Source organism: Sciurus vulgaris (genome assembly GCF_902686455.1).
Source record: "Sciurus vulgaris genome assembly, chromosome: 3".
Lineage (NCBI taxonomy): Eukaryota > Metazoa > Chordata > Mammalia > Rodentia > Sciuridae > Sciurus > Sciurus vulgaris.
Genome location: NC_136463.1, coordinates 148,014,412 through 148,034,066, shown reverse-complemented (window position 1 = coordinate 148,034,066; position 19,655 = coordinate 148,014,412).

Genomic DNA, 19,655 nt, shown 5'->3' with positions numbered 1-19,655 from the left:
TCATTTGGTTCATTTTTAAATTTTATTTATTTATTTATTTGACACGATTTGGTTCCTCCTTTATTTGACAATTCCTTTAGGATAATTCCTCCCTTTGTTGATTTGCTTCTTTGTTTTTCATCTCTTCCTCATGGAATATTTTGCTGAGAATGTTCTGTAATGCTGGCTTTCTTTTTGTAAATTCTTTTAGCTTTTGTTTATCATGGAAGGATTTTATTTCATCGTCAAATTTGAAGGTAAGTTTTGCTGGGTATAAGATTCTTGGTTGGCATCCATTTTCTCTCAGAGCTTGAAAAATGTTGTTCCAGGCCCTTCTAGCTTTTAGGGTCTGGATTGAGAAATCTGCTGATATCCGTATTGGTTTCCCCCTGAATGTAATTTGGTTCTTTTCTCTCACAGCCTTTAAAATTCTGTCTTTATTTTGTATGTTAGGTATTTTCATTATACTGTGCCTTGGTGTGGGTCTGTTGTAATTTTGTGTATTTGGAGTCCTATAAGCCTCTTGAACTTGATTTTCCATTTCATTCTTCAGATTTGGGAAATTTTCTGATATTATTTTGTTTAATATATTGTTCATTCCTTTTTTTGTTTCTCAATCCCAATAATTCTTAAATTTGGCCTTTTCATGATATCCCATAGTTCTTGGAGATTCTGTTCATGATTTGTTACCATCTTCTCTGTTTGTTCAACTTTGTTTTCAAGGTTAAACATTTTGTCTTCAATGTCTGAGTTTCTGTCTTCCAGGTGTTTTATCCTATTGGATATGCTTTCTATGGAGTTCTTAATTTGGTTTATTGTTTCCTTCATTTGAAAGATTTCTGTTTGGTTTTATTTCAATATCTCTAACTCTTAATTGAAATGATCTTTTGCTTCCTGTATTTGCTCTTTTAACTGTCAATTGGTGCGATCATTCAATGCGTGCATTTGCTCCTTCATCTCATCATTCAATGCTGCATTTGTTCTTTCAACTCATCGTTTGCTTCCCTGATCATTTTAATTATGTCTATTCTGACTCCCTTTCTGTCATTTCTTCTGCCATGCTGTCATTGGATTTTATTGATGTAACATCTAGATTTGTTTGGGGCATTTTCTTCCCTTGTTTTCTCATATTGTTGAGGTATCAGTGGACTGCTGAGATATTGCAGATTTCTTCTATTGACTTACAATGTCCCTGAAGATTTCTAATATATCCCCTCTTAGCCTTCAGTAGCTCGAAGTCTTGGAGGAAGTTGATAGTGCGGAATCAAGGAAGCTGCCTTTCTAAGGGTGGTGGCCTTCAGGTGGGGTATATTCCCTGCTAGTGGGCAGAGGTGCCCCCACTTGTTGACCAATGGTCATGCAAAGGGTAACTAGGCTGCGGGCTGAGGCAAGGCTTGTTTGGGCCTGTGTCTCTGGTTTTACCGTCCTTGTGGAAAAACGTCCCCCAGCAGGAATGACTCACCCGGTGGAAAGGTCTCACTGGTCATTGTCCATCCTAGAGGTTCCCCTCAATCCACAACTACTGCCTGGGCTGGGCTGCCTTCCTCTGCAATGTTCCCATGGGCCCAGACCTACCTCCTGGGTCTGGGAGCCTCACCCTTCGCAGTTGAGTCTCCTTAGGCTGCCTCTCCTCAGAGAATCCGCCCACAGTCTGGAAACTCTGCTCCGCCCCTCAGCTTATCTCTGTGCGGCTCATCCACCAGGAAGCCTCCTAGGTCCTGGGACCCTGCTCTGCACCTAATCGCCTGGCTATGCAGCCCCTCCTCTGAGCAGCCACCTGGAGCCCCGTACAGTTGCTCCGAGTCCCAGCGACTCGCCACGGTCCTCTTCCTCCAGGCAGCCACCAGGTGTTCCAGTGTGGTCTCTAGGAGTCCAAGCAACTCACTGCGCACCTCCTCCTCCCGACAACCGCCTGTAGCCCTGGTACAGTCACTCCGAGTCCAAGTGATCCACTGCGCTACTTCTCCTCCTCCGGGCAGCTCCCCCCCTGGTGTTCAGGAGTGGTCACTCTGAGTCCAAACAACTCACTGTGCACCTCATCTTCTGGGCTGCCGCCCATAGTCCTGGTGCATCACTCTGAGTCCAAGCGACCCACCGCACTCCTCCTCCTCCGTGCAGCCCCCCGGTGTTCAGAAGCGGTTGTTCTGAGTCCAAACAGCTCGCCGCACAGCTCCTCCACTGGGCAGCCTCCCAGAGCCCCGGTGGGTTGCTCTGAGTCCAAGCGACCCGCCGCACTCCTTCTCCTCCTCTGGGCAGTCCCCCAGTGTTCAGGAGTGGTCGCTCTGAGTCCAAACATCTCGCCATGCACCTCCTCCTCTAGGCAGCCACTGGAGCCCTGGCGGGTTGCTCTGAGTCCCAGTGCTGTGCTGGGTGGCCTCCTCTACGATGCTCCCTGTTGTCCGTGTTCACCGCTCCAGCGGGGGGAGGGGTGTCTCGTTGGGCAGCTCTACTTCACAAAGTTCCCTGTGTTTCAGGACTACCGCCCCATCCGGGATGCCTCCCCAATGGGAAAGACTCACCCGGTGGCTTTGAGTTGGTCCCAAGTCTCAATATCTCCTCTTCTTGAATTCTGAGTCCTGGAGCAACATGAAATGCAGCCACCCTCTAGTCTGCCATCTTGAGAGCCTCCAGAAAAAATTTTAAGAACTTCAGTACAATTTAAAAAAGTGTAACGTTCATAATTTTAATAGTAGAAGGAAAATAAAGAGAAAGCAAAACAGAAGAAAAATTTGAAGTGATAAGGCTGAGAGCTTTCTAAAATTTAGGATAGACACAAAACCACAGATCCAGAAAGCCCAGAGACCAAACAGGATAAAAGATAGTTTCACCATATCATATTTAAACCGTAGAAAATAGAAGACAAGGAAAATCTGGAAAGCAGTCATTGGTGAATAAAACCACCTTGCTTTATAGGAAGAAGGAAAAGAATTATAGCAGGTTTATCCTCAGAAACCAGGTAATCAGAAGAGAGTGGTAGTAATGAAAGAAAGAACCTGTCCACTTAGAATTTTATAACCAGCAAAGTTATCTTTCAAAAGTGAATAGTAAACTTGAAAACTCCCAGAAAAATCAAGACCAAATGAATTCATCACTATAAGACCTGCATTTGCAGAAATGTGAAAGAAGTTCTTCAGGCTAGTATATTCCTTAGTACCTCCCTTTGCACTCCCTCCCTCCCTACCCCCACTCCCAGTCCCGGGCCTCTACCCTAATGGTACCCTTCTATTTTTGTGAACAAATATGTTAGATGAATGTACACATTTGTCCCAATGAAGCCAGTATTCTGAATAATTACTATTATGAGTATTATTATCCTAGTAATAACTACTATTCAGAATAACCAGTATTCTGAATAATTATTCTTTCTAAATAAATTTATTTTCCAAATAAATTTTAGAAAGAAGCTCTTTAGAGAGATGGAAAATCATATAGAAAAGAAACTCAATCTATAGGAAGAAAAGAAAAATGTTGGAGAAGGAATAAATAATAGATTCCTGTAATTTACCTGTTCATTACTAATTGAAAAAAATAAATGTTTGGTCAAATTAACAATAACGACAATGTATTGGGAGATTATAGAATATGGAAAAGTTAAATGACAGCAATGTCATAAGGTATAGGAGAGAAGATTTGAAAATAGTTTGTTATAAAGCATTTGCATCATTCATAAAGTAATATAGTGTCATTTATATATAAACTTAGTTAAAAATGTATATTTCAAACTCTAAGAACTTTAGTTTTAGAGAATCTGAAATTTTAGTGTTTCTGAGACCCACTAAAAATTTTAAAAGAAGTACAGTGCATAGATGATAATATAATCCTGAGCAGTCTGTGTTCTTACCTATACTGGAGCTTCATCAGCAGTTGCTGGAATTTGTCTCCTGATATATAGAAATTGGATTATGATGTTCAAACTAATTTCAGCATCAGCAAAGAAAATTGGCAGAGAAAGCAGGGATTATGCTCCATTTTCCCATATGATTGCAATGCCTGTGTGTTCCTATCCCAAAGAGCTGATTTTCTTGAAAGTCACTTAACACCCTTGTCATGAGTTGCTTCTGTTCCTGAGTTTAGTCCAAGTGGAATGATTTCAAATCTATTTTCCTGCAAGTCCAATAAAGGAACAGAAGAAAGAATGTAGTTCAACAAATATTATGCATCAGTCACCTTGTAATAGTTTAGGCTAGAATTTCCAATCTGTTGTTACATTCCTTAGGGGAACATTGTTCAGAGATTTTATTTATTCCTTTCATTGCATTTTCTCTTTTTTCAAGAACCCTTGTTTTTAATCCTTTGTATCCAGACACCATTGTTTCCTTCTTTCTCTCCTGTGTTTCACACTCTATTCTGTGATATCTTATCTAACATATTTTTGTGTGATTAGGCATATCATATATATTGCTTTTAATTGTGATTATTTTATTTTTATTTACCACTCTCTGGAAATTGCAGGGGTAGTCTCTTCAAATTTTACTCAGTTCCTGGTACCCAGCATGCTCAATAAATGCTGCTTGAATGAAGGCTAATGATCTAACCAAAAAACCATCATCTTGTCAAAGCTCCTTTTTCTCAAAATTGCTCATGAATGAAAACAAAAGTCAACAGCAAAAGCTGTTTGTTAAAGTTTGCATGTGACTCAGCAGTCTTGCGGTTCATCTCAGCTCATTTCAGGAAATGATCCACTCTGAGCAGCTGACAACTCAGGCAAAGCTGACTGACTCTGTTTGCCAGTGACCATTAGCACCTTTTTGGGGGAGTTAAACACCTCTAATTGGGTGAATGGTATTTTTACTTGGTGATTGTTAGTTCAGCAGACTTTTAACACATATTTCGTCTGATACCTTTACTATTGACTTTCATTTTTAACCAGTACTTATATAATTTCTAATAAGCAGAGAAGCTTTTCCTTCCTAAGCATCCTCCTGAGTTCAATGACTCATTACATATACTAGAGCCAGTGGATGGGATAAAGTGAAATATCTCGGAAAATATTTATTAAATGCAGACACCGATAAAAGTTAAACATTATAAAAATAAATCTATTGAAAAAATCCTGAACCTAGCATCCCCAACATATACTAAATAGAAACATGAAACTGAATTTAGGCAAAAATATTTAATTACCCTCAAGGCATTGTGTCTTACATTAATTCAGCTATTTAAAATAAGCCCTCCTCGTAAATACAGTATTCTAAAATAACATTGTAAAAGCAGATTATTGAGCCATTCTCTCCTTTTATTTTTAAGAATTGGTCATCAAAATTAGAAAAATAAGATTTTTAGGCTAACTCATCCATGGCAAATAGTCTTTTTAATCATCACGTATCCATTAAATGTTGAGGACTCGACCTTTGAGGAGTCATGGTGAACCAAAAGCTCTCTGGTATATTCACTGAATGGCTCCTGAGGAGCGCCTGAGGAGCTTAAATGCCAGCTGATCTTGTGAAATATCAGACTTGAAAGCGAGGCTGGCACACCTGCCACGCGGCATTAGCAGGAGCAACCAAATCAGCAGCCCAGAGTAATGTGAAAACAGGAGCTCATTCTAACCTTCCATTCCACCTAAAATAGTATTGAATTTTGTCTCTCTCTGATGCTTTTGGGGTTTATTCTTGATTCAGGGCTTACTTCTGCTAACTGAACCAGTAGTTCTTTCTGTCTGCACCAATATCTTAATTCTTTTTCTTCTTAATTAAATCAATGGCACGTAGTTGATTCTTTACATTTTTCATAGTTATCCTTCAGGCTTTTAAAATGAGATAACTTAAGAGCATAAAGAATGAAATCTTGGATTCATTTATCTGTGCATACATTTATCTATCCATTCAAGAAATAATTATTTGAATACTTCCTATACAGAGACAGTTCTAGGCTCCAAAGATATGGCAATAAACAGTGTATTAAAAAGTTAATGAGCCAGTAAGGGAGAAAGAAATAGAGATAAGGGATAATGCTAAATTTTCATATATTTATTTCTGCTCAATAACTCATTTTTCTTTCTATTATTTACTTATTGCCCCATAATTTTACCTTCATTTTTTTGTGTCTTGAGATCCATATGGTTCCAGGAAATATCATTGTGCAGAACGACTGTCTTATATATCACTAAGTTGAGCTCAGAAGACAAATGCTGCTCTACAATTAATTCATGTCTGGATGTGATTCACTTACATGTATTTAACAGTTGAAATCAGACTGATTTCATCATTTAATTAACTGATCAGACATTGAAAAATAACTTATTGTTGGATTACTTTCTTAGCACTTAATAGAAACTTAGTAAATACTTTAGATAATGATCTCATTAGTACATTTTATAATTCGTGATATCACACACAAAAGAATTAGCCCGACCCTGTCTTACAGAATTGATATCTGCTAAAGAACAACTTATGGAACCCCTGAAGTTGAGAGTCAAAAAGATTGGGAATATACTTACTTAAATAATTTATGTTAATTTTAAAACCCAGAAGTCTCTGATTAACACCACAGAGCACACTCATTTTAATATTTCTTATTTCAAAAACTAGTTGTCATTTGATACATATTCAACTACAATGAAATTTTCTAAAGGATTTCCTAAAGCTTTATAAGGAAATAAATTTATTTTGTAAATTTTCAAGGTAAAATTTTATGGACTTAGAGAAATGTTATAAAAGAATGCCAGTAGTTGTTTTTGGTTTTATTGTTGTTTCTTTAGCAGTCATTGATACTTCATGTGGTAGGAACACAATTTCCTCCCATTGATTAGAGGCAGAACTCTTTATTGCTTCAGTGATAGAATATGGCAAAAGTAGGGAGATGTCATTCCATTGATTAGATTATCTTATGTACCATGTGCTCTTAGAAGAGTGAGGGCAGGGGAGATTATCTCCTTCTGGCCTTGAACAAGAAACTGCTACGACATGAACTGCCTATGGAAACTGCCTATGGATACTGAGAGTATCCTTGAGGAGCTGTGAACATTATTGTAATAAATTATACCAACAACTTCATTAATTTCAAAGATTCTCTGAGATCCGGAGAAGAATATACCTTAGCTGGCACCTCACATGCAGCCTTATGAGACCCTAACCAGAGGACCCACATAAGCTCTGCCCAGACTCACAACCCACAGATGCTGTGGGATAGAAATTGTATTTTAATTTAAGCCAGGAATTTGTTACACTGCAGTGGAAGTCTAATACACAAGGTCTTATGTAGTATTTGTTGATTATAGAGAGGGTAGTAAAATATGCTTGTCCAAAAATGACTTAGAACTACTCATTGACATATAACTTACACAAACTGAAGGAAACAAATAGTGCAGCTAGTTAGAGCTTTATACATTAAACATTTTTACATAACCAGCACCCAGAAGAGGAAATGGAGGACTCCAGAGGTTCTCCTGAGGGTCCTTCCAGTCTTAATTTTCTACACCCTGTAAGGATAACTATTATCCTGGTCTCTAACACACTATGTTGACTTCACAGATTCTTGAGTTTATGGAAATTGAATCGAACTGTATGCACACTCCCTCATAACATAGCACCTTACCTTCTGCTCAGCAAGCAGAGTATAATGGTAATTTGAATTTTCAACTTGATTGGATTAAGGGATGCCGATGATTAAGAGGCTTCTGGGTGTGTCAGTGAGGGCATGTGTAGGAATGTGGATGTGGGATAGTGAACTGAAGTGGAGACTCTCCCTAAGCATGGGCAGCATTGTGCAATAGGATGGAACAAAAGTTGGAAGAAGAAGGAAACAGATGCAGATGCAAGCCCGGTTCTTCTTGAATGGGTTCTTGATTGCTGCTTCAATTATCTGAGGATATCTGATTCTTGATTCTTCACTCTTCTAAGTGGAGTCTGCCAATGATTCTCCAGGCAGTTTCCAGAAGCCTTGGTCTCAGACTAGGTAGTACTGTTGATCCTTCTTGTTCTGGGGCTTCTGCATCTTGGACTGGGCGACTGCTGGTTCTTCCAGCTCTCCAGTCTGCAGACGGCCATTGTGGACTATCCAGCTTCTGGTCATGTAAGTCAATCTAATGAATCCCCTTTTTATACTCATACGTCCTGTTGATTCTGTTCCTCTAGAGAACTTTGGTTGCCGCCCGTGGCAACAATCCTGCAGATATTTATTACCGCCTGCAGCAACAATTGCGGGGGTATTTATCGGAGGTGGACTGGAAATAAACTACTTCTATTTCTGAGATGCTTCCTTGCTTGCTTATTCCCTAGCTTATTGAGGAAAAAGAGGCTTGCTTGATTTTAGAGGAAGAGAAGCTTTGAGAGGAAGAGAGGCTTCTTTGAGAGGAAGTTTTTAGAGAAAGAGAGGCTTGCTATGCTTATCAGAGATCTATTTCTTCTTAGAGTTCTGCTGCTTCTTCTTAGAGGTAGGTCCCGCATCCTGTGAACTAGGTGCTATCTATCTGAGGCCTAGAGATGTGTTCTCAGTTCTCTGCTCTACAATCTGCCTTCTGCCGCTGCCTGCTGCTTACTGCTTGCTGCTTCTTCTCTCTACTAGCTGTTTCTTCTCTCTGCTAGCTGCTTCTTTTTGCCTTCTGCCTACTGCCCGCTAATATTCCCTCCAGGAGGCGGAGGGCGGGGCCACTCCAATTGAGATCAGGTGAGGAGCCAGCTGCCCTATCACAGCAGAGGTTAAAATGAGCAGGCCCGAGCACGAGCATTCGGGAACACCTGTGCACGTGTTGTGTGCATGGACTTAATTGAATATGGCCAATGATAAATCACCTGGGTGTGCTTATATTAATCAATCTCCTCACTGCTGATGTGATCAAAACAACTTCCGGCTGGCCGCCAGGCGCCATCCCAGCACAGCCCACATGGCACAGCCCCCAACAACCTTGACTAATACACAGAGTCTCCTTTCTGTGTGCTGTGAGTTCTATACAGTAACTTAACCAGATAAATGACTATCCACCAGTCTTGTCATATCAAGTAACCTAATTAAGAGACTGATCACATTATGTTCACGAGTCCTGCCCACACCCTACGGGAGAAATTTCTGGGCATGTACCCCAGGGACAGGACAAGAATCTTGGGAGCCACCTGAAAACCTGAACTATCACAATAAAAGAGCACCACTATTGTATAGTTTTGCAAATGTCTTTAATAGCTGGAGAACTAGACATCTCAAGTTTCCTATGTACTTCTGTATTTAATCTGTTGTAAAATGTATTGTTTTGGTTAAAGAGTATGAAGAAAATGTGGCCTCACAGTTTAAAAAGATAGATTTATTTTTGACATCCTTTCATAATCCTACAACTACCACTTGGGCCTGATGATTTAAAGTTCATTACAATGCACAATCAGAAATTATATGAATGATGGAACAAATAAACAAACGAATGAAAGAATAAATTTTTTACTCAGTTAATAAAATCCTTTGGCTACTCTTGCTCTTTGAATAGATCTTTTACACATGCATGATTTATTTGCTTGCTTTTCATGGTGCTGGGAATATAATCCAGGGCCTTATGCATGGTAGGCAAACACTATACCACTAAGCCACATCCCCAGCCACCATGCATAATTTATAAATATTATGCATTGGTAAATCAGAAAATATTGGTTCAATAAATGATACAAATATTTCAAGTTTTTTAAAATATTTCATTGTACAATATAAAAAATATATTTGTTAATATTACCACTGATCTCATTAGAAGAGACTTTTAAGTTGTAAGTCACTAGTTATCATATTTGTAGTACTAGATATAAGTTTTCAAAGACTTTTTTTCTGGAAATCTTAAATTTTTTATATTAGTTATTTTTTCTTTAGCCGATAGGCTCATTTCAATACTTTCAAGGGATTACCTGCAAAATTCTTAAGTTGCATGGAAAATACAGAAGTCATATGCTTTTCTTTTTTTAAATTTAGTAACACTTATCTTTAAAATCAACAAGAAGAATAAAATTAACAGTTAATTTGCCATTTCACATTAGCTGTTTACTACATATTATCCTGTTCTTCCGTCTTTTATAAATGTGGTTTCTAAAATAGCATGTAGAGATGTTAATTTATTGATAGATTTTCTTTGTCATATGTGATATTGTTCTCTCATTTGTAGTACTTTTTTTCTGTGAAAAATATTTATCTCTCTCCTTTAGATAAATAAATAGTCAAGGTTACAGGGCAAAGTTAATATTTTACTTAGTTTAAGATGATTTACTTAAAGGGTGCTACTATATAAGATTTCAAATGTTATTTCCATAAAATTTTATAAATAGTGAGTCCAAAATTCCAGTTCATGTCTTAAGCTATGTAGAAGCCTAATGAGCCATGTATGGGCCACCGTTCTCTCTGTGCTTATGTGGTAATTTCTTGATTAATACTAATTAATGGCATGTCACTGTTCATTTGAAATGAATGATGAAAATGATTATTCAACCCTGATATTGAAGTCACTCAGCAACTTGGCACCAAATGTCTATGTCAGGAGGCAGTGCCAGGCTCAAGAGGACTCCATGTTATTTCCACTTTCTGCTACAGTAAACTGGAATTAAATGATGTTTGTTTTTAGGTAGACTGGGCCTCTAAAGGCATGATGGATGATTCAGCTTCCTCTCATAGCTTCTGTCTGACTTATTTGTAAATGGCTTTGGGTGGTAAATTAGGTAAACTGCATAGCTGCAGAACAGCTGAGGAGAACTTGCTTAACAAAGGATTCAGAAATATAGACCTCTTTTGAACATTGTTTTCTCCCTCTTTATCATCTTGTTGAATTATTATGATTTCAAGAATTCTGTTTACTGAAGGTCAGGGTTCTCAGAAGAGGGTTTCATTACTTAGAGTTTGGAATGTCTTTTCTCTCTGCAGCTACTGTTTTGGTAACAATTAGGTTATGTATGCTGATAAAAGAAATTTCCAATTTGAAAAATTGTGTGTGTGTGTGTGTTTGTGTGTGTGTGTGTGTTGAATGGCTCTGATATGGCAATTTATGTAAGGGAGCTTGTTTGGTTGGTAATATTGATCAACCAGAGCATTTCTGGTAGCTTCTAGAACTTCACTGTTCAAAAAAGTATGAATTAGCCATCTGAATCTATTTAGCACTTTAATTTTAGCTGGTCTGAAAGGAGTTGTGCTGTAAGAATGAGATATACAGTAAGATTTGAGTGCTTACTAAGAAAAAATTAAGAATGGAGCTGGGTGTGGTGGTGCATGCCTGTAATCATACTGACTTGGGAGGCTGAGGCAGCAGGATAGCAAGTTCAAAGCCAGCCTCAGAAACTTAGCGAGCCCCTGTGCAACAAGATAAATAAAAAGGGCTGGGGATGTGGCTCAGTGGTAAAGCACCCCTTGTTTCAATCCCTGGTACAAAAAAAAAAAAAAAAAAAAAGATTATAAAATATCTCATAATATTGTTACATTAGTTATATATAAAAATTTTATTATTTTGAATAAATGAAATATATCATTTGAATTAATTGAATATTTAATGTTTGAATGTGGCAACTAGAAAATTTAAAAATACATGTATGTTTAATATGTGTGGCTTGGGCTTGACTATATTTCTAATAAATAGCCATGTTCCAGAGTTTTGCTTTGTACTGCTGAGCTTCCACTTAAGTGATACCTATTTACTTTGACAATTGAAGCAATTTTAATAATTCTTGTATTTTCTGCCTATTTTTCATGGAAGCCTCAAACATGAGGAATCTTCTCCTATCCAGAATGTGCCAAAATCATGTATGACCCTGAAAAGATATCTGCTATCAGTATAAGTAGGAATTCTTTTTGTTTGGCAATTTGGTACGCTCTAGAGAAAGCCCAGACTTTCTCTAGAAATTTTGGCTAACTGTTTGTCCTCCAAAAGGTTAAACACAAATGGAGCAACTGACTCTCTTCTGCATTATCATTGATAATACATAATGGCATAACCATTTTGGAGAATAGCTCCACAATTTCTTTAAAAGATAAGCCTTTATCTTATGACCCAGAAATCTCACTATAGGTATTTTCCTAGAAGATGTGTAAACACATTTATCTCAAAGACTTGTATAACACTGTTTGTAGAAACAAATTCCTGACTTAACAGTTTTATATTTCTTTATTAGGAAATCAAAGAATGTTCTCCAATTTTAATTTCTTTCTTAATATTACTTTGGCTTTTCTAGGTCCTTTGAATTTTTACATAAATAAATTAGCCAATCTTATTCCCACAAAAGCCACAGGTGTTTCTTTTTCTTTTTTTTTTTTTTATAGTTTGAGTTGCATACAGAGATCATTTAAGAGAAGTTCCATCATAACAATATTGAATCTTACAGTCCTTGAACATGGCCGAGTTCTCCATTTATTTGGTCTTCTTTGATTTCTTTTGCATTATTTTATAGTTTCCACTAGCATTTCAATCATTAAATTTATCCCAAAGTATTTTATGTTTTTAATGCTATTTAAGATGTTGTGGTGCCTGGTGTGGTGGTAATTGCCTATAATCCTAGCCTCAGGAGACTGAGACAGAGAATTCCAAGTTCAAGGCCATCATAACAATTAGGGAGACTGTCTCAAAATAAAATTTAAAAAATTTTTGGGAATGTGATTGTGTTAGAGTGTCTCCAGATTCAATCCCCAGTATTCATGAACACACAAAATATTTATGTTTTTTTCTCATGTATTAATGACTCTTGATATATTGAAGTATGATAGTTTTTTGATATTGGAATTTTGTTCTGCAGCATCCATAAACTCATTCCTTATTTCTAATAACATTTTTTTTGGTAAATACTTTTTTTTAACCTAAATAAATATATGATTAGCAAATCATAAATTTTACTTCTTTCTTTAAAATCTATGTGCTTATTATTATTTTTATTGTTCTTTGACTTCTAGAACTTTAAGGGTGTCAGGCATTTAGGCAAAGTTTGTAATATCAATATAAGCTTCTATAGCTGCACACATGGGCATGTGCTTGTAGTCCCAGATACTTGCGATACTAAACAAGGAGGATTGTTTAAACTTAGAGGTTCAAGGCCAGCCCACGCACCTTAGATAGACCCCCATCCCTAAATGTGTGTGTGTGTGTGTGTGTGTACTTTTTATGTATTACCTAGGGTTGTTAACCTGTTAGTCTTCAATTTGTTGTAGCCTAGAAGTTGTTAGTCTATAAGTCTTTAATTTGAAATAGTGTTTTCATCAGCTTTTTTGTTGCTGTGACCAAAATATCCATAATGAACAATTTACAGGAGGAAAAGTTTATTCAGGCTCAGTTTCAGAGATCTCAGTTGAGAGCTGACCATTGCTCTGGGCCCCAAAACATCATGGCAGAAGGGCATCATACAGAAAGCCCATTCCATTCATGACAGCCAGGGGAGGGAGGAAAGGGGGTGGAGAGAGAGAGAGAGAGAGAGAGAGAGAGAGAGAGAGAGAGAGAGAGAGAGAGAGAGAGAGAGAGAGAGAGAGGAGAGAGAGAGAGAGAACAAGAAGAAAGAGAAAGAAAGAAAGAGAAAGAAAGAGACAAGCGCTATAGGCTACAAGGAAGATGAATCCTTCCAGCTCACACCTCCAGTGACCCGCCTCTCTCAACCACTCCCAACCTGCCTACACCTATCACCCAGTCAGTTCATTCAAACCAGGATGGATTAATGAGTTATGCTCTAATAATCTAATAATTTCATTCCTGAGTATTCCTGCATTAACAGAGGGGCTCTTGAGGGACACATTGTATCCAAATTATAACACAAAGGTATAGAGATGACTAAGTCAGCAATAAATTGTACATAGGTATGGGAATTTTCTGAGGCTTTTAAAAACAAATTTTTGAAAATGCTTCCTATTTACAACCTCCTTTATAGAGTAAGTTTCTCTGCTGATGAAATTGGTAGGAATGGTAATTGCTTGCTGTTCTTTAAGTTTAGAGCCTTTGATAATGGCATGAAGTTCAGCCTAAAACTGATTTTAATTTCTACTTGCACAGGCCTGATTTCATGCTTATTAAACTTTAAGAAAAAATTAGAAAGTTTCTTCCCAAGTAATTTCCTGAGGAAATGGACACTCTTGTAGAGGCTCTTTGAACATGACCATTCTTGTGGAGACTGAAAGAGTGATAGAAGAGCAAGGAAGAGGTAGAATAAGATACAGCAATAGAAGTGTCTGGGAGAGTAGTAGATAGAAAATTGAAATCACTTTCTCTTTAACCTTCACCAAAGATACTTTAGGGGTGTTAATTGAACTCCATATTTACTTTAAAGTTACCTTTTAAGAATACCTGCAAATCAGTTGAAAAAAATCATTATGTTTAGAATTTTATTACCTTTATTTCCTTGTTTACCTCAAAGATAACACATGGTTAAACGTATCAAATGTTCCACAAAATGAAAATTATGACATTAGAGGGATAGGTAAATGATGTGAGCTTGGGATGTAATCATATATAAGAATCTGCAGATCTGCTAGGAGCTGTTTATAGTTACTATTATACAAACTCATGAATAACATAAATGTGGTTACTTATGATATTCCATGCCCCCCACCTCATACAATGGATCAGACCATTCTGACAATCAGTCAGTTAGCAACCCTGACAGGCAGAATTTGTATGCAAGAAGTTTTCCCAAGGGTTTCTCAAGCATAAGAGGAGATATGGGTGGATTCTTACATAGTCTGAAATAGTGGTCAAGGTTTGTTGTGGGAAGGATGACATTTGAATGAGAACTTTCAGTTAATTACCCCTCATGTATCTCTTGCTATAAAGTTATTCACCACAGCAGCTCAGGACAGGATCCTTGGAGGAATGGAATAAGGAACTTTGTAAGTGCCAGAGTCCCAAATCTAAGGTTTAGAGACATGAAAGAGAAAGAGTCATGATGGAGCCTCATGACATTGTAAAGATCCCCACAAAGATCTCCAGGAAATATTCAAAAATCAAGATGGTTGATTAATAATCTTGTCAATAACATAATGTCTTGAAAAGAACATCTATTAAGAATGTTTTTATAAGACCGAGACTGGCACACATATTATTTTGACATACAGTTTCAAAGAAGGGATAAGAAGGTCCTATATGAAATGGGAAAACCGAAGTCACTTTTAATAATCTGGAGTCCACTGAGCAAAGCTTTTAAGGAAACGGTCTACTGAAACTTTCACATTTTTATCTTTACAGAACAGTTCCAGCAATGGGATTGATTCATGCTTCCTTCACTGTTTTGGTAAATTTCCATTTCTTAGCTTCTCTAGTTCAATTTTCATTGTTCAAATTGAATTGTGATATTACCTCATATTACACAGACAGCTATATGAATATTTCCACACAACTTGCAGTCACTCAGTTCTTATCAAGCCCAGTTAATTGAGATATAACATTGTATTACAAAGTGCTTTAGAAACAGGTTATAACTAAGTGCTGTTGTATAACCCCTGCAAAATTAAATTGAGTCAGTTTAACATATTGGCAGGTTAGAGGATGAAGATAGTGATTGAAATGGATACATAAGAAGCACAACATCTAATGGCAAGCTGTGTTAGAGAGTGTCCTAGATCTTACCTGAAAATTCTGGGTGAAATTTAGATGCCAGAAATCAAAATTCTGATTAATTACACTTTGAAAACATTAGCAAGAAACTTAAGATACATTTTGAACCTTCCCTGTATTTCTAATATGCTTCTTGAACTAGACCAGATTTTTGCATTAATAGGTCCAAAAGAGTCTGGATCTCAAAGCTGATTTTCTTGAAATCAGAAAGGAAATCCCATATCATTGGCCAAAACCAGTTTAGAGGCTTCCAATTCACACAAGATTCCTGAAGTGAAAGAAAGCTGAATACAAAATATAGCAATTGGTGCTACTCAATCCACCAAACTTTTGTTATGACTATATTTTGGTAAGCATGATCATACTTTGTATTTGTACAGCACCTTACAATTTACAAAACTCATTTGATCAACATTCTTCTGTGATAAAAATCTACTATTTCCTTTTTTATGTATAGTGAATTTGAGGCCCCGGAAGATGAAGTGACTTGTGCAATGTTCCCTGGTTCATAGGCACAAGGTTTGAAATCAGAGCTTATGTCTTTTGATTATAAATCCAATTATTTTCATACTAAACTGTAGCAAATGACATTGCAAAAACTTTGCCCTGAGTCATTACATATTTTAAAATCCATTTTATATTGAAGGATTAATTTGAATTTGTATTAGCAACTTCTTTCCTAAATAGTATTCATACACTTTCTCCCCAAGTCTTCAGTTATCCTTAAGATAAAAAAGTAAATTTTCCAATACCATTTTATAGGCAGTGGTACTGATATTAATGATACATTTGACAACAAGTCCTAAAATATTTTCATATTTATATAATTTAGGTGTGTTCATCAAAAAGAATCATATCAGGAATAATGATGGATATCCATTGATCAGGCAAAAACCTTGATGGATTTGAGACATTTATGTTAAGATAATTAAGCCAGGCACAAAGTAATTCACACTGTATGAGTCCATTTCTATGAACTGGAACAAGTAAAATGGCCTATAATGAAAAAATTTCCAAAAAATACCCCTCTTGGCATGGGGATTGAAAAGGGAAATTTTATGAAAATTATCTATATTTGATAATGGTATGAGTTATATGACTATGTATGAATCACTGGTAATTGAGGATTTATGTATTTGTAAATTTTTAAAATTGAAAAATACTTGCTGAACTTATTAAAAAGATTTGTTTAATCCACTGGTATGGGTTACAATTCTGAAAACCACATTTCTGCTTTTTATTTCTCTAGATACAAATTAATAAGTAGGTCAATGATAGTTGAAATTGAAAGTATCACTGTACCCTCATGAATGTGTTTGTGTGTGTGTGTGTGTATGTGTGTGTGTGTGTGTGTGTTGTATTAATCATACTAAATGACTGCATCTTAGTTTCTGAATACCATTCTCCACTTAAAGAATCAGGAGTTCTGAAGTAAATGCTGAATTTAAGGCCAGTGCAAAGAAAGTGTAACAGAATCTTAGAATACTTTGCGTTTTGTCAGAAATTCATGAAATGTACCAAGAATGATGGGAAAACATAAAAATTTGACAGGAATCAGCTTGATCAGCTCTCACAGATCAAATCTGAGTTAATTTTAGCATAAAACAATGACACAATGAATTGTAAGTGAATCATGAAAAACACTAGGAATTCATATTGCAATTAATATGGAGAAGAGAAACTTTCTCTTAGTCAAATGCTAGCTAATACATGTAGAAGGAATAATGGTCCAACAATGATTTAACATTAGTGAGTTTACTAATTTGAGTATGACAGGCTATTAATAGAGTCTCAAAATATCTTCTCCATAATTCCTTATTAAATTATATAGTGAAAAATTACATCATGCACTCGACTGATCAAAGTTGACATCAACAGTTTTGGGAAAATCAGCATCTATTTTGCTGATGTGGTATTCTTAGAAGGACATAGTGTTCTGACAAAAATATGTAACTTAAATTTCATTAGAAGGAAGCATCGGACAACCCAAAGTAGGTGTTAGTCTACCAAATAATTGCTATCTCAGCTTTTCAAAAACGTCAAAGTCAAAAGAGACAATGAAAAGTTGAGATACTGTTCTAAAATAAGGAAATCTTAGGAGTTGCAACATCAGAAGGTAATGTGAGATCCTGGAAACATGCTGAACAGATGAAAAAAATCATAGCTTTAAAGGGCCAATTGGTGAAATTTAAATATGGTTTGTGGATTTAGAATGATATTGAATCGATGTTATATTTTGCTCTTTTGCTTATTGAATTATGAGAATTTGCTTATTGAATTAAAAGAATGTTTTTTGTTATAAAGTGCATCCTGGGCTGGGAATGGGGCTCAGTTATTAAGCATTCCAGGTCCAATCTCTGGTACCAAAACAAAACAAAAAACAAACATCCTGAACTATTTAGGAATAAAGGGAGTTGTGTCTCCAGTATTCTCTTAAGAGCTCAGAAGAGATTGTGTAAGTGTGTATTTGTGTGCACACATGTGCAACCTGGCTGGGTGGGGAGAAAGGAGACACAGAGAAAGGTGAGGGAAAGAAAGAAAGGAGAGGAATAATGATAAACAGAGCAAAATATAAAAAAAAAGTTGAACATTTGTACAATCTATAAGGGGTTCCTTGTACTATTATTACAACTTCTCTGTTTGCATGAAATTATATTAACATATGCACACATATGCACGTGGATACACATATACACACATTTAAAAACAATAAAAGGTAATAAAAATTGATTCAGAAGTAAGATCTATTTCTCTATTGCCTGCCAATTTTTCATTCTTATCTCTTCTCTGTACACAGATATGTTTCTTCTTTTCTTATTGATTGCATCAGTTTTAAGGATCATATCTTTTTCTTTGTCAGTCCATCACAAATCCATTATATTCTTTGTCAAATCAAAATGTACCTTTCCATACTGAAATGCTTCTAAAAGATAACTCCAAAAGCAAGAAAGTATCAGAAAAGAGAAAGTAAATGCACTTACATATCAACCATTGAATTCAAGCTAGTATGCATTGGTCTATGCTTTCAGAGCTGGAAGGATAACTACAAATAATGGAAGTTAGTGCACTTGTTTCTTTAAAGAAGGGATGTAGGAATACAATAATACTTTGTCTTCAGAATATATTTGAATAAATTAGGTGAAATTCTTTAGCCAAAAGAAAAGACATTTCTAAATATACCTTATCTTTTCTTTTTAATGAATAATTTTAGTTATCTTTTATAGTAAGCCATGCTCTTTATTTTAAATAGCTGGTTTTCTACACAAGTGCAAAGAAAGAATTTTTAGTCTTTCATTTTCTCTGGAGAGTTAATCAAATAAAAAATCTTGATGCCTCGGGCTTTTTTATTTAGATGAAAAAATGTAGTCTAAATGATAGATACAAGTCTCTTATTTTTGTGCTCTGATAGCATATATTATTTTCTAGCATTGGCAATAAAAGTAATGAATTATAACTAAAATAATAATATCAGACTGACTTTGATATTAAAAAGCTTAAGGAATATAATGGACAAAAATTTAATGTATATAATTGTGTATATGGATGTTTTTTAAATATGTTATCATAATCTCTGGTCTGAATTTAGTACAGTCTGTGTGCCACACAATGTCCTAAAAGTATTGCACAAACAATTTTGTTCAGTACATGATACTTCACAAAGTTAAGAAATTCTACCATCTGTTACTGGTATAATATTACTTTATGTACTTACTTTACTAATATTTGCCATTATTTTAGCATCTATTCCTTTTACTTATATAAAAAGTGTTGACCATAAAACAGCATGCTGTTATGTTGGTAACACCATACATCTAGAGTTCACCAGGTCTCTCAATTGCACCAAGAGGCCAGCCATGTCAAATGATTGACTTCTAACATTAGTTTTGTCTAAGTATAATCTGTAACATTTGCCCAGCGATGGAAGCCTCATGACCCATTTCTCATATCCTCATCCTTAAACAATGTGTGACTATAATAATAAATTGAAGCCTACTATTTTCTAACAAAAATGGATAGATCTATTAAGTGAAGAATCTAATGTTGATTCTGCCCATAATTTCTAGCAACGTAGAAATTATGAATAGGGATGATTGAATAGTTGTGTCTCTCTAATCAAGACCTACTAGTTTTTTAAATATACTATGTAAAGACATTTCTGGGTTAAAAACACATTAGGAAATGTAAAAAAGATTTTGTGATATAG